Genomic DNA, 16615 nt, shown 5'->3' with positions numbered 1-16615 from the left:
CTATAAGCTGTATCAGGGCTAGAACATTTATAAAATGTGTTTGCTACATAGGGTTCAGATAAAGTTACCCTCAATTAAGGAAAGACAATCATTGTATTTGTTAATAGTTCTGCTGAATGATGTTTTATAACCTACTCCATACCTGTAATCCTTATTGAACTGAATGTGTTGAGGACTGTGCATTTGGTTGGTTAGTGGTTCTTGCTTCGAGGTTGATTTGATTAATTAGTTCACACAAAAGCAATTGCAGGAAATATATCCCACACACCACACTAGATGCAGGCTGTTCTCTGTTCTTTTATGCCTATGTATGTTCTTGATGTTCTGCGTTATCGCCAGTGCTTGGGCCATGATATCCCACTTGGTGATCCTTTGCTGCCATCTAGTGGTCTTGAGGCGACAGTGAACGAGAAATACAGCACAAGCCTTCAGAGTCGTAGTGAACCATGTCGTGTTTGGCGCAGCAGGTGGCACTGTTTTCTCCCTGTTTGAGAGGTCTAGCTTTGGTTTGTGGCTGGAGGCCTGAGCACAGTGGTGCCCTGCTGGGGCAGGAACCATGGAGGGGCTGCGCTGTGTAGCGACCTGGATTCGATTTCCACCTGTGGTCCTATGCATTGTGTCTTTCCCTTTCTTCTTCAACCCCTTTGCCTGTTTCTATTCACTGCCCTGTCTGTAAATAACACAAAAGGATCAATTTTGAAAGAAGAAATCCCAGGTTGCCTCACACATGTGGATGACGTGGTAGAAAATTGTAAGCTTGAAGTCAGCTAAAGCATACAAAGGTTTAAATTGTAAGCTTGAAGTCAGCTAAAGCATACAAGGTGTTTTGCGTCATAGCGTTACCGAGCATAGCGGATGATCTCTAGGTTACGTCCACGCTACCATGTTACCACATGACCACCAGGTTAACACCAGGTCACCTCATCAACAACCATAGCAATGCATATCATCCCAGTCAATACATCAGAAATGGATTCTATAGGCTCAACATACAGGGATTGATTCTATATGCATGAGTGTGATTTACATACCAACATTATTTTGGGGCTAATAAGGTGCAGCAAATAAAATCATGTAAAAACAGATCTGGGTAATTTTCGGTAAAATATTAAGCTTTATAAAATATTTTTTAAGATGATTATTGTCCCAATGAATCAACTGCTGATTCTGTTGGAGCACTTTGAAGTTAGAGGAGGAGAATTTGGCAGAGGACAGAGGAGCCAATTAGGGCTAAATCCTATAACACATTTTAAACCCAGTTAGACTAATTTGATATGGGGAGCTGGGTGCCTAAGCTGTCAAGACTGTTTAATAAGTTTCTTATTGTAAATATTAAGCTAACCGATAAAGACCTTGGAGGCTTATTATGAGCAGAGCTAGTGGCGGCTAAAGGAGTGATTGCTATGTGCAGGGGGCAATAGCAAACAGCTAGTAGTGCAGAAATAAATGCGGGGTCCAATAGTAAACAGCTGGTAGTGCATAACTAAGATCAGGGTCCAATATTAAACAGCTAGTAGTGCAGAACTATGTGCAGGGTCCAATAGTAAACAGCTAGTATCACAGAGGTGTTTATGAGCATAGCTAACAAACCACAAGAGTGAGCTTCAATAGACAGTGTTCTTACATAATATTATACTATCGTTTATCCAAAGCGTTTTACAAAGAGTGCGTACTTTGTTGTCCCCAGTGGGAAATTAAACCATAAGACCATAAGTGTTCATGCCAATAGAGTTATATATTTGCATGTACATATACTATGTGGCCATTTTACATGGCTATGCTAATTACTGTCATTCTTTCATCCTATTTTATGCCCCAGTGTTACGCCGCTTTGATTGCAAACACAGTGGGCCTTCTCACTGATGTCACTCAAATTGACTTCAAACTGTCTAACAACCAATGAAACAAGAAATTACATTCATGATTATTGCTCATAAAAAAAATGCATATTGCGTTGTATTATACTTGAGTCACAATGTTTTTATTTAGTTTCCATTAAATGTTTTCGTTTGAAATTGTATGATTATTCTTGGCTAAAATGCATATTGTTTTATAGCCCAATTTGGAAATACTGATAAAATAAATTGCTTTTCTATATATCCCAACAATAGGGCCTCTTTACCTAATTTAAATGTTTTTCCACTTTTTTCTAAACTACAATATTGTGCAAACTGAGATAAATGACGCCACTTTATAGTTGTATAACTGTTTTTGATTTGAGAAAATCAAGTGACTTCTCTCTACAATTCATAACTTATTTTTTCGCCTTTTAATTTTGGAAGCAATGTATTTCAATGCAGTTCAAAACTATTGATCCAATGCAGATGTGACAGGAATGACAAACGGTTCCCAGTATGGCTGCTAATCAATTCAAAAGATACCATTAAGAAAAAAATATATACTGGATCAGGATGGATGGATTGATAACATCATCGCTGAGCCAGTAAACCTACAGTTGAAATGTTAATCACCCCATTTAACATCCTTCATTTGATTGCATTTGCAACAATGAAGCATAAACACATTGCATGATTGCATGCGTTCCAGATTCTGGAACATGCTGCAATGAAGACAACACATGGAGAAGCAGGTGATTTAACCCGTTGTGGAGCCCGTGCTATGAGGAGGTTTACGCTGTATTAGAACTCACAGTGCTTCCTGTTGTTTGTTACATTGAACACCTCATCCCCCCCCTAGAGGTTTTTCCCATTACTGAACTCCACACCTTGTGGCGTCGAGAGGAGACCACTGGAAACACGGCGAAGGGCTCTGCAGTCGGTCCGACTTTAGTGGAGATGCAGATCGAAGTCAAAGGGTTTTCAAAGTGGGCAAACCACACATTTGCACAATGAAAATCTCGAGCAAGGCAAGGGTTGACTACTTAAAACTAATATAAGCAGCAATATAAAAATATAAAATGGAAAAAAGTATCTTGGTACAATATCAAATATCCAATATAGTCGGGCTATGATCTAACGAATGTGCTTGTGCCAAAGCCCGGAAGGGTCACTGCGGTAGAAGACGAGACTGTAAGTGACCTTCCCCCAGAGATATGAGATTGGTCTGGTGTGTGTGCAATCATAAGCATATTCCTGATCCCCCTGACCCGTGATCCTGCTGCCACATCAGAGCACGGCCCACGGTCATCAGATCCCCTATGTTCCCCTGCGGGACCGCCTGACGCTCAGAAAGCAACCTCAAGAACAAGGTAATCTCACTGGCCGGCGCTCTGGCAGCCAGGCGGCAGGCAGATGAGACAAATTGCCCTTTGCCTCACCCTTTGTGCTTTGCTGAAGCAGGCTCATGTTTAATTTCCAGTCCACCACATAAACATATTATAGACTATTGGCCTCTGCCCACAGAATGCTAATATCCTTATGTGGCTGCCGTGACCGGGGTCGTTTGGGTAAACAGGTGCATGTGCAGACTTAACTACACACTGAACCCATGTGTGTGAGTAGGCATGCAACACTCACAGACACACACACACACACACACAACCTTTTACTCTCGCACATGTGCACACACACACACGCACGCACGCACGAACACACAGACTAACACTCACACACACACACATACACACACACATACACACACACACACACACACACACACACACACACACACACACACACACACACACACACACACACACACGCACTCCTCAAGCATTCACCATGCCAACATGATACTCCCCTGTTGGGCTCTGCTCCAACAGCCCTGTCCAGACGAGCATCACGTCCAGGCACACTCAAATACACTTAACTGTCATTTTTTATTGAAATATTGCCATGTGATCACACTTCATGTCGGATCTCAGCTAAATCCCCAATGTCTAGCTTCAAATGAGCATCGAATGGGCCACCTAAATGCTCTTGAATCGGCGGGTTGTATTACCTGCAGGCTTGAATTGAACACCATGAATAAATACGGTGGATCATAAAAGTAAGGCGAACAAATCTATGCGTAATGACTCTTAATGTCTTCAACCAGGTCACAGGCCCAGCGTAGAGCTGGCTGTATAATTAACGGCACACATGCTGGAAAGCCATATTACTGATTCATTAGTCAAGCCGCAGACATCTGCTGTCAGCAACCATGTGAATCCTCTCATGTCTCTCTTCAAAACAAACGTATGAGCCAGCCAGAATCACTTGCGGCAACCAGGCAATGCTGCTCCTGGGAAATATATAGACCTTTATGCTGGAGAAAAACCCAAGAACGTCCCAAAGTGGCTGCTAGAGAACGAAATGCAAGCCATTTTATACGTCAGGGCGGGACTTAAAAGGCGATGTGGATATTGACTGTCGTCTACCCTGGCTAGGTAGCACCGCAGCATACTGGCCTTCTTGCTTACTAGTTAGCGAGGGAGATGTTAAGCAAGTACCTGCACACAGTGTTTATTTATTTTGTCTCTTGACAACCATATATAACGCTCTACCTGCCCACTGACAGAACTCAGAAATCATCTTATTAAATCGTAGAATAACAGTTTTCAAACACTTTCAATAAAGAAAGTGCTGGTTCATACCAAGTTCATGCTCTTCTTATGATGCTGTATACCTACTCTCACTGAATGCTGACTGAAATATTCCCCCATTAAGACCCACACACAATTCCACATAGACTCCCCCACACAGACCATTTCTACTATTATGGACTCCCTGTTGATTCATCAGCCTGTGAAAATGGCATATATCTGCTCTGGGCCTGCTGACTGCCTCTCCAGTCTGAATCTGCTTTGATCAGTTTCTCATTTGACTCTCTTCTTTGGGGGGAGGAACCAAAGGAAACGCTGACAGGGCCACGTCTGACCCAGGCCAGCACCGAGTTCACACTGTACACGCCGGGCCCAAGGCACCAGAGCTGCTGCAACCTCTTCCTTTCATTAATAATCTGAAGCCTCATTTCCTGTATCATTATGATCTCTAAGGCGACTTGTGTGGTCCTACTCCCCTTTGTTGTACTTTCCCTGTGAGACACTGCCGTAAGTCAATAAGAAAGACCATTAACATCAATCTTAACTGGAGTTAATCTATGAATCCTTCCTCGCACCAAACTAACCTTCAAACACGGAAAATGGAAACAAGTTTAAAATCAAAAGAAAACATCCTCCTCAGATGTGGGAGAATTGTACTATACCCTTAGAAGGATTATAATCATTATAGTCCCTTTATTACTCCCTTAGGACATTATAGTCCTAAGGGAGGCAAAGTCAAAGGATGAGGGAAACTGGGCGAAAGGTTTGTGGCCAACCAAGTTGTGCTTAAAGACCCATGAACTTAACAGAAAGAAATGGAAGTTGGTTGATGTATGGGCATTGTTTGATAACAACCCTGGCTTGGAGCTTATGTGAGGAATCACAGAGCGTAACTATAAAAACTGTTTGCCGAAGCTGAAAAAGCAGGTGTTCTTTAGACCGGCTCGGCTTTTGCATTACTTTGTTAAAGTTCAAAATAAAAGTCGTCAACTTTATTCTGCGCTTTCCTGACCACTTCCCTTGTCCCTCCCACCACGCGATGAGTGCGTGACGTGTTGAAATAACCGCAATATATTTAGTCATCCTGAATCCACCCTTCATCATGACGATGTCTGCGGTTCCCATCGTGGCCGCTCCGTTTAAAAGGCCTCTGGACCCCCCCGCTGAAGGTCAGCCTCCGTCAATATGTCACCAAACTAAGAGGATGTTAAGCACCTTTCTTCCCCCTACCTCTTCAAGACATATTGAGTCACGCACGCAAAGGTTAAACAAGACTTTTTAAATGCTGGCCACAGATGGGCCCGCTGCTGCCGGAGTGAAAGGGCAACATATGAATAAGTGGAGGCTTAGGGAGATGACCTCATCCATCCTCGCAACCGGTAAAGAATCTCCGCCACGGGTTGGCTAACGTTGAGAAGGATCAGTGTCAATATGTGCTCAACAGTTTAAGGCTTAACCTCTCTGACGCGGCGGGGTTGATAAGTATGTCAGTGAAGGGGGTTTCACCTCTTGTTTGTGGATGCATAATGATTGTGGTTATTGGTCATTCTGACTGGTAACACATGGCCATGGGAAAGGGGGGGGCGACGACGACGACATGATCATGACATAATGAGCTTGTGATGGTATAAGTCACTGCAGAGAGAAGCATTGTATCAAGTCCAACGGGGTCACAGTAGCCTCTGCTTTGCATGAATGGTGGGCTCTCCTTATATTCATGTCTTCTACCTTAGAGGGGTAGGCTTTTCTTAAAGTGATGTGCTCTTCCCTAAAGGAGTATGCTCTTCTTAAAGGGATGTGCTCTACTTTAAAGGGGTGGCTCCTGAAAAAGGTGTGCTTTGCCTAAGTGGATGTGCTTTACCTTAAAATGGTATGCTCTCCTTAAAGGGATGTGCACTTTCTTAAAGGGGTTGCTGTACCATAAAGGGTTAGGCTGTACCTTAAAGGAGTGTGCTCCTATATTATTTATTATATATATGACTATCGCTCCCTTCTCTCTCTGTCTCTTCCACTCTGCCTCAATTTGTATCACCCACGTCCCCTGAAACGTGCAGTATTTCTCTTTTTTTTTATTCCTCACCCTCTCTCTCTCTCTTTTGCTTTGAGCCTCTGCGCTCTCTAGCCGAGTACAATATGGGATTACCACTTTAATCACGCTTTTATTTATTTTTTAACATTGACTCGGTGGGTATCCTGTTCTCCTTCACACTTGGTTGAAGAGACAAACCCCAGGGTATAAATGTGGGGACAGCACATCACTGATGGCCACTGTTGAAAAAAGGGACATTTTAAATATGCAGAGGTATGACTTGCATACCGAGTACTGTGGGAAATGTTACAATTAAATAACCATAGCCCATCTTGATTTCAAATTACTTAAGCACTTGTTGCATTCGCATAACTATGGCATATGTTCCATTCAAATTACAATAGTGTATGGTGCATTCAAGTAATGATAGAACATGTTATCTTAACATGTTAAAATAACTAAAGCCTATTACATTTAAATACCTTAAGCACATAACTATAGCATAGATTACATCAGAATGACGATAGCACATATTACATTCAAATAATTATAGCATATGATCCAAGAGACACCCAAGATACTCAGCATACGCTACATTTAAATGCTTAACACATGTACGAATTAAATAACTATGGCACATGTTACATTCAAATAACTATAGCATATGTCACATTTAAATTTGGTACACGTAACATTCAAATACCCAAGGCACATACTCAAATAACCACAGACCATAATACATTCAGATCAATATACAGGTAGCATGTGACTTCAGCTTCCAAAGGATTTAAGCACACGGTGCATTCACTATTGCAAAATAACGACAAGACATTCTCTTTTTCAATGACTCGAGCACGGTACACAGTACATACCAATGACTATTGTGGTGATGCTAAGCAGGACAAAGCCTGACAGCAGATGGACTACATTTCAGATTTAATTATATTGCATTTTGAAAGCTGCAAGGGAATATGTAGGTGGTGCTTTTTATAATAACTGTTCATCAAAATGGTAAATTCCACTTGCACTGGGCGGCTTGTCTACTGAGACTCTGTCACCGAACATATGAACACAACAGAACAGAATTAATACATTTAGGGATGCCAGGTTTGGTTGACTGCTGCTGCGTCTTTTGTCTGTTACAACAGCTTGCTTGGGATCAGTGGATTGGCTAGTTAAAGGTTCATCTGTTTCCATGCATTTCCCTTCAGCACATACTGTACAGTACCCAGTACATACAGCAGGGGGCAGTGTTGAATTACTTGGATCCTGTTTTTTTTTCATAATTTCTTGCTCATCTTTACCCTCTCACACCCCCCTTTTTGTCTTTCCATTTTTATCTTTTTTTCCTGTGAGTGCTTAGAAACAGAGATATCCAGACTGGCTCCGTCCCTGCGTCTCTCTAAGCCTGCACTGACATCACCTTGCATGGTTTTGTAACATTAATGAGATGGAAGCTATGCTGTTTTTCATCCTTTTTCGGTGTCAACGTTTCTCTTTTAAGGTTGCACCATTTAAAGCCTAAAGACAAGGTTTTGTCAAAGAGGTCGGTGCATCGTCTCAGCGGGTTGCACCCTTGCCAATTGACCCCTCCACCCTTTCATCCTCTGGAATATCCAGTCGCTCTCTCTGATCTTTACGCCTGCACAGAGGAGGCAAGACTGCAAGTCTTTCTCTCCCTCCTACCTCCCTCCTTCTCTCCTCTCTACCCTCAATATCTCCCCTTTCCGTCCATAACCTCCCTCCCTGCCTCTCTCTCTCTCTGTCCCTCCCTCCCTCTCTCGACTACCCTCCCTCTACCCTCAATCCCTCCTTGTTCCCTACCATCTCTCTTTCCTCCCTCCCTCTCCATCTTTCCCTCCCTCTCTCTATCCGCCTCCCTCCTACCCCTGATTGGTTTCCGAACACATCTCCCCCACATCCACTGTTTCCCACTATCCAGGAATACAAGCAACACAAGCCCTGTAATGGCTTTACCTGTTGTTGAGCAGTGTGTGTATGGACATGCAGATCCTCCCGAGTTGTTCTATTAACACACAGCAGCACCGGGGCAAAGGGGCTGCAGGCCTGCCGCAGAGCGTCGGAACACCATGCATCACTTTACCTTCTCTCTTCTTCCTACTTTATACCTGTTGCCCTGATTCTCTCTCGCTCTCTTTCTCTTTCTTTCCCTCTGTCTGGCTCTCTGCCTCTCTCTCTCTCTCCCCCTCTTTCTCTCCCTCTCGGTTACTAGGACGTGGCGTGATCAGTCAGTGACTTGAGCAGGAGCGTAAGGGAAGCATCCTGGGGCTGCCTAGCTATGGGCTATGTGTAGCGTTTCGCTGTGTTGTCCTCTGCCTGCATTCTTCTCCCTCCTGTAAGAAGAACCGTAGCCGTACCTTGTTGTGCCGGCAGAATAAACACTGCATCCCCCAGGTGTGTATGTGTGTGTGTACGTATGTAGTGAAAGAGGGGAAGGCGGGTATGTGACCAAGGGTATGCCAAGTATTGACCTTTCACTAGCCTGAAGACAGAACGAGACGGCGCTAAGCCCGTTCCAAAGAGAGACAGTGACCGTAGCCTAGAACCGCCTCTAATGTATGTATATGTATTCCTAACTGAGGAATAGCTTTCTTGGTAATTGCTTTATCAATCTGTGTTCTCCTATCCTTGCCGTCTCATTTCTATCGTCTATCTCTCTCCCATTACCTCCCCCTATCTCTCAGTTTGCTCCAATGCATTTGCACGTATGTACACACACACACAAGCACATGTACACTGCCAAAAGCATGCACGCTAGCAGGCACGCATGCATGCTAAGACACCTCCCCCGCCCCCCGCCACACACACACACACACACACACACACACACACACACACACACACACACACACACACACACACACACACACAAACTGCCAAAAGCATGCACTCCAGCAGGCATGCATGCTAAGACATAGACACACACGCACACATCTCGGGCATTAACAATGCCGACATGCAACCTTCCCTCAGACCCTCGGTGGGTCTGCGTCAACAGCTCCGGCCAGGCATCGCGTCTCCCATGACAGCGAGTGGCAGGCCCATCGACAGGAGCTCCACAGTCATTTTCACCTTGGCTGAGCCCCACGTGAGCCCACAGGCTCGCTTCTTAATTACCACATCCTCTAGCTGGCCGTTACCAGCGCCTGCTTCTTCACGGACAGATGCGCCTGTCACCAGAAATATGAATAGGGGGAGGAAGCCCGGGTAATGGGACATGACCACGGGAGACGGATAGCCTAAGTATCGGCTTTGTTTGTTGCCTCGCGGTAATTAGGCCCGTACCAAAGACAATGTCTCCACAGCGGTGAGATAACGCAGGTGAGGGAGGGGGGGGAGGGGGAGGGGGGGTTGCCTTGGAGGAATTGTGGCAAGATGGAGGTGAAGGTGGAGGTGGATGGGCTGCTGCCGCTGCTACAAAGCGTCTCATTGTCTCCATCGGTCCCCGCAGTTCACTTAGAGCCCGATCCATACGCAGCAGCCAGATCCATACGCAGCAGCCTCCCCTGGCTCCTCCACCAGCACCGCTCCATCACCGGGGCTCAATCAGCGGCCCACTGCATGTCGCTCCAGCCCCTCTCCGGCCTCCTGCCAGCGTTAGCTTCTCGCTACGTCAACGACGACTCTTCTGCGCCCCCACACATGTGGATTCTGAATTAGCCTTTTGAGGATCAGTGAGCCAGCTGTATTCTAAACATGGTTGGCAACACGGCTGCCTATAGCCAAGGCCCTTGCTATAGAGAAAAAGCCTGTATTTTTCTGTATGATTGTCTACCATAGACTGTATGAGTGCTTACAATAGACTGTATGAGTGTCTACCATAGGCTGTATGAGTGTCTAACATATACTGTATGAGTGCTTACAATATACTGTATTATTGTCTACCATAGACTGTATGAGTTTCTACCATGGACTGAATGAGTGCTTACAATAGAATGTAAGAGTGTCTACCATAGACTGTATGAGTTTCTACCATAGACTGTATGAGTGCACAAACTCATACAGACACGCTTATACATACAGGACTGTATACAATAGGTGTTTACACATTCTCGTATTCTCATTGGCCCTTCACATTCCTCTCTGAAGGAAACAGACTGCAGGCCATCCATTGAAAACATCCACTCTTATTTTTCCAGTCCTCAATATATATCACAACCATGTTTAATTTAACGGCTATCATTTCTCTCTGCACACAATTCTCAACCGATTGATTTTCCAGTGGGCGCAGCAGGTTCCTTTTCTCCGTAGTACCTTGTCTTAAAGTCAAGGTCATCGCCGCAGGCTTCACAGATGCTCACTACTCGCCCACTCCTTCCTCGTTCTCTTCCCCGCGCCGTGCACTTTCACGTGGACACACACGCGCATAGTGGCTCCCCTCACACGTGCTCTCGTGTTGCAAAAGAGATCCGTGCAAAGAAGGATTGTGCGCCCACCCTTGCATGTGTGTCTGGACATACAGGCATACACACAGATTCTTAAACACATAGACACACTCACACACACACACACACACACACACACACACACACACACACACACACACACATACACAAAAGCAACATGCACACACAAACTTCTACATTGTGTGTATTGATGTGCATGCGGCTGCGTTCCTATATTGTGTAACATATACGCATACGTAGTCTGCCTTTATATTTTTCACATTCCCAGCTGTACATATAGGTCTTGACCCACACAAGTCAATAGGTTGGGAGTGTTTCAGAGAATGCAGAATGCAGGTATTGTGTACTGCTGGTCTGATGTCGGTCCTTGGTCCTATTACAAAGCTACTTTCCAGAGCTCTGATGACAACCTTCTGCCAAGCTACTGCCTCCCACACACCATCCTTGCACTGCTCTGCTGTCTGAATCCTCTGCAGACATACGACACACATGCATTTGTGTACACACTTGCATCCAAACAACAGACTCACACACATACATACACACGTGTGCGTTCACACAAACACACATGCGTGCGTACACTAAGACACACACACACAGACACAGTTGCTAGTACACACACACACACACATACACAAACACACACACACATATACAGACTTGCTTGGGCCACTCTCACAAATGCACACCTGCACCCAAACATACACACACAGACTCATGGTTCTGAGTATGACTAGCATCTCTGCTCTGGGATATATCTGGCAGCTAATTCTCTGAGGATTTGAGACAAAACCCAACCAGATTAGAAGTGATCTGATTTCCAGATTTTCGGTTACTGTGTTGCTAAGATAAGCTCTTTCACTCTAAGTCTGACTGGAGAGAATGCAAAGTAGTTTGCTACCTTTTGGTAGACTCCACTGTTGCCTGATTCAAACATGCTGTTTTTGAGCTCCAAACATACTGCTCATATATGGACAGTGCTAATGTTTGGTGACACATTTCTATGTTGTGACACCCTGTATTGTAATGACGATACTCATGTAGTGCAATCACTGTAGGTTTTAATCTGCTATACTTGTTTCATTTGTGCACAACCTTTTTTGAGGGTAAGGGGGGATTTAGTGTGCTCAAAACAATGCGAAAGTAAATACAGATTTAACAAAGTACATTAAAGCAATATTTTCATAATTATCACAGACAAACAGGTTATGTAATATATTTTAGTTTGTGAATTCATCATATGGAAGATGGTGAGGCTGGCATCCGTGTTTGCTTTTAAGATGATATCAAGGTTGTCTTTTATTCCAGTACCAGGCAAACAGATTAGACTGATACAAAAACGTATTTGTCTGGGTTGAGACAAAGGTATGCTGCCTCTCATTGACGTATAAAAGATGCACCCACTTTTTAATAGATCAATGCTAAATACATGGCTGTAGGAAGATCCATAACGGGAGCCTACACATCTGGACGGCAGTAGCTCAGAGGTTAATCTGTTGTTCGTCCTGGCTATTGGTGTTGTAGTGTCTCTGAACAACATCCCTAAGCCTTCTGCTTGGAGGAGGCTATGGCCTGTGCGTGAATGTGTAGCCCATGTGAAGGCACTAATAATACACTGCACTTTGAGTGGCCACAGAGTTTAAAAACTGGCTTTGTAATTTAAAGTGTTATTTCAAAGGTTTTCCTTGGTGACTTTAATGTCAGTTAAGTCACTTCAAATCAAAGCATAATGGTGATTGAGCCTATGGTCCACTGATGAAAGCCCTTGGATTTGCAATATCATAAATGTAACAACTAGGTGTCTGTGGTGACAGCTTTAGTATCCCTTAGAATAACAAATGGTGGAATTCTTTCGGTTACCACTTTAAGTTTAAATCATTTATTAATAACTTTTCTTTATAGATATGTTTTTCTTGTATTATAATTTTTCGTCCTTTTCTTAACAATGCTAGCCTAGTTCATGTAAAGTACGAGTAAGTTAGTAAGATGTCACACAATGTGACAAAAAGTGTCACGAACACGAGACATCATAAAATGACCCTGTGCTACTTGGACAATTCAGTAAACTGCTCTATGGATTACGTTAATCTATTATCTCACTATCGGATGATCGCAATTGGTTTTGTGCACACTGTTTTCTGTGCATTGTTTTCCTCTCACCTGTGCCACTGTAGACAGCAGGCAGCAGGTTGAGTGACAGGGCCATTGTATTTTCTATTGGTTTTGGTGCAGGGGAACCGCCATAGTATTTTTTTTCATTGTTTTCTGAATGAAAGCAAGAGTGTACCCATGTAGTATTCCCAAGTGTGTAAGCTCCAGAGTCATAACCTCTGCCTGTACAAACAACATGCGTTAGGTGAAAGAAAATAAAAAACACAGAGCGGTGCTCTGGGCACGATTGGAGGCGTTTCTTCCAGAAGTTCCTCATTTTGCTAGTGCTGCTTTCAGCAGAAACCCACATCCTGAGCCAACGTTTATTTGTTCATCTCATTCCATGGCCCAGAGATTGCTGGAGTGGGAGCGTAGCGCCAGGCAAGGCGTGTAACGGAACGCTCCCACGCCGCGTGTGCGTGCTTTAATAAGAAACCGTGTGAAATCTCAAACACTGCGAGAGGGATAAAGGCGAGAGATGTGGAACTAACAAGATGGGGGCCGCGATGCAAGCCACACAAAACCATGAAAGAGGGGCTTTTTCATTGCGGCAAATGAGAGATAAAAGCCGTGGTGATTAGAGGAGTACAGGAGCAGGCCTAACACAGCGTTCAGCCGTGTGTGCCGTGTTACCTGTTACCTCAATGGAGGTCATCTGATGGGGGGAGCAACTCGCTAAGCTAAATCAAGCTATCAAACCAACGGTTTGATAGCTTTACCAATGAAAAGGACAACACATAAATAAGTTAAACAGTTTATAACACCCGGTGGATGTTAAGAGTGAAATGAGGTATTTTTTATTTTTTGATCACTCATTTCCTGAGGAGTGGTACGCACCTCCATGAAGCTTTTGTCTCCAAAATGACAGCTAGATTGGCCTGCCACCCGTGTTTTAATTAGCAGAACAAGCCGACTGACACCCAGCGGCTTCGTCTCCTTTCAAACGTAGATCAGAAGATCTGGACGGGCCTGGTGATTCACCAGCCATGGCTGGGGAGATGGAGAGAGGGAAAAGAAACATTAGTGTCTCATTATATGGTGTGGGAGAAATTCACCTCAATATGTGAGAGTATTCTTGGTGTGAGGGTTACTGTGCATATGTAACAAACAGTCAACCAGTGTCCAGAGCTTTTGGCGTAGGACATGGTGAGATCAGCCACAAAGACCCAGAGTGGAGATACCTTTTCCTTGGACTCATAAGAGAGAATTATATTGTAATAAAGCACACCCACTACGAAACTGCCTTAAAGCCAGGGTAGGCAATTTGGAGAAATCAGCAACAGTTATCGAGATTTCATCCCAGCGGGGGGAGGGAGAGAGGGAGAGAGAGAGGGAGAGGGAGAGAGATTGTTCTCCTGACGCCTGCTATACTTCCATGGACAATGTGTGTGTTAGCGTGAGTGAGGCTATAACAGTCCCTGCCTTACAGGCTTTTACGTGCGGCCAGTCCAGGCTGGTTGCTGCAGCAGCTGGTGGTCTAATGCGGTGTCGGTGCCCTGGCATCCCATGCAAGGGGTCACTTCCATTACACTTCCTCCAGCATCCCCGGAGTAACACACGCGAGGGAGGAGCCCGGTGCTTGTGTGTACGACGGTTAGGGTTAAAACGCCGGCTGGGTGTATGGCGTGATGCTGGTGTTTATATCCATCTGAGAGTGAAGGACAGCAGTCCAGAGGAGCTGCCATTGCTGCTTGGCCAACTGAAGCTCCTGCTGCATAATTCATTCTCTCTCCCTTCTTTCTTGAAAGAGGGGAGTGGGGAGGTTGCGATAGGGGAGGAGGAGATGAGGAGGGAGAAGGGGGGAAGGGGACCAACCACAACCATGCATTTAAATGGTAATTGTTTATCCCCCTGTAATTTCTAATTATTTCTCCTATTTTGTGTGTGCATGTGTGGGTGCGTGTGTGTTTGCTTTAAGCAGCGGGTAATAAACGAGGTCCGGGCGGCCAGGCTTGATGGCGGTAATTACCTGCCGCACCTCCCAGGTGTGGTTCTCACGGCGAGGGTGACACGGGCCCCGGGCGCCTCAGGTGATGAAGGGTGTGAGGGAGTGAGGGGAGTGCCTGAGCCCCCGCCCGATATTATCAACCACTCCTGTGGGGGAAGGTGTTCTGGTTGGGAGAGGTAGCTTAAATCCGGGGTTCTCAATCACCGGGCCATTGGAGCACTGGCTTCCAGGCCGCAGGGATTTAGAAATGAAGCTTACAAGAAACGAGAACTCTAATGAGAGGCCGTCACACCAATCGCGACCCCACTTCTCTTTCACACTAAAGTCTTCATGCCATTATTGCCAGTACGTTTTTATTGGCTTGATTTTTACACAGTATGTTGCACTTAGACTGTTACTGTCTATTCGTATAACTGTGTTTTTATTCATAATAATGGTCCCAAAGTATCTGTGTTCATTAGATTAGAGGAGGCAGGCATAAAGTTGATGGTGTCCTGGTCGCTGCATTAGTGACCCCTACTGGTTGGTCGGGGTGCCTGGAACCCCCCCCCCCCCCCCCCCATTGCTGCTTAAAGTGGCTCCACTTACCCAGTCCCACAACAATAGGAGGGGATCCAAGTGGCATCTCATATAGGAGAGGTCCTTCCTTGTGTCTGAGCACTGTGGACAGAGAGGTGCTCCCGCTCGCGTTCCAGCATCTTCCTTTGTCGTTGTCTTGGTTGTGTGGAGACTGCGGTGGAGGAGTATGCCTGCTCTATCACCTCCCTCGGCCTCTCCTGCTCTGTTTGTCCTCTATCTGTTCTGTTTGTTCTTTTCCCGCGTTGGGGAAGAGAAAACTGTACCCCAGTCAAAATGAAAAACACAGGCACACCCACACACACACACACATGCATGTACACATAAACACGTACACATACACGTACACACATTCACATATACAACACACCATACACATACATATACACCCACGTACACACATACCGATGCACATGCGCATACGCGGACACACATAGACCAGGCCAGCATCTTCCTGCTCATTAGTGTAGGGGATATCAGTCAGCCACGGGTGAGCATCGGTGGCATGGTGTGGTGGTGGGGTTCGGGGACGGAGGGGGGTAGGGGTGGTCTTCAGCAGAGACGCTCCGAGGCTGAGGGGGTTAATGTGGTGCAGCTAACAGGACAACCAGTGCTGTGGCAACAAGGGGCCCTGAGCATATGTGGTGAGACAAACAAATCATACATGTGACCTTTATGGCAGCGGCACACGAATGGGCAGACGATGTTGGGGACCCTGACTGTAGCAGGGGAGGAAATAGGTGCTCCAATCACTTTCTTTTCAGTGAAGGGCATAATGCTTTATGCCGTAAGTTTACTGTCCTTTACTGAAGTCCTGTGCTCCAGCACGCTGTTTAATGTCTGCACCCGAATCAAGACAACATTGCTGAAGGTCTCGTTTTATGGGCCAGTGTTCAAGGACAATGACAGTATTCCAATTCTGAATCCTGGGATGGCATGTGCTATGATTAGAAGGGTTGACAAAGGGCTGTGCAATGTCTGTATTGTTTCTGAAATAGCCC

The 16615-nt window shown here is 45.2% G+C and overlaps 1 protein-coding gene across 3 annotated transcripts in view; it reads left to right on the top strand.

The window, feature by feature from the left end:
• The window catches only part of ctnna2 (catenin (cadherin-associated protein), alpha 2), a gene marked incomplete at both ends in the record, with an annotated part of 254093 nt that overhangs the window by 32800 nt on the left and 204678 nt on the right, over nt 1-16615 (top strand). The window lies entirely within an intron of this gene.

Source organism: Pollachius pollachius (assembly GCF_949987615.1).
Source record: "Pollachius pollachius genome assembly, chromosome: 2".
NCBI lineage: Eukaryota > Metazoa > Chordata > Actinopteri > Gadiformes > Gadidae > Pollachius > Pollachius pollachius.
This window is presented reverse-complemented; position numbering and strand designations above follow the sequence as displayed.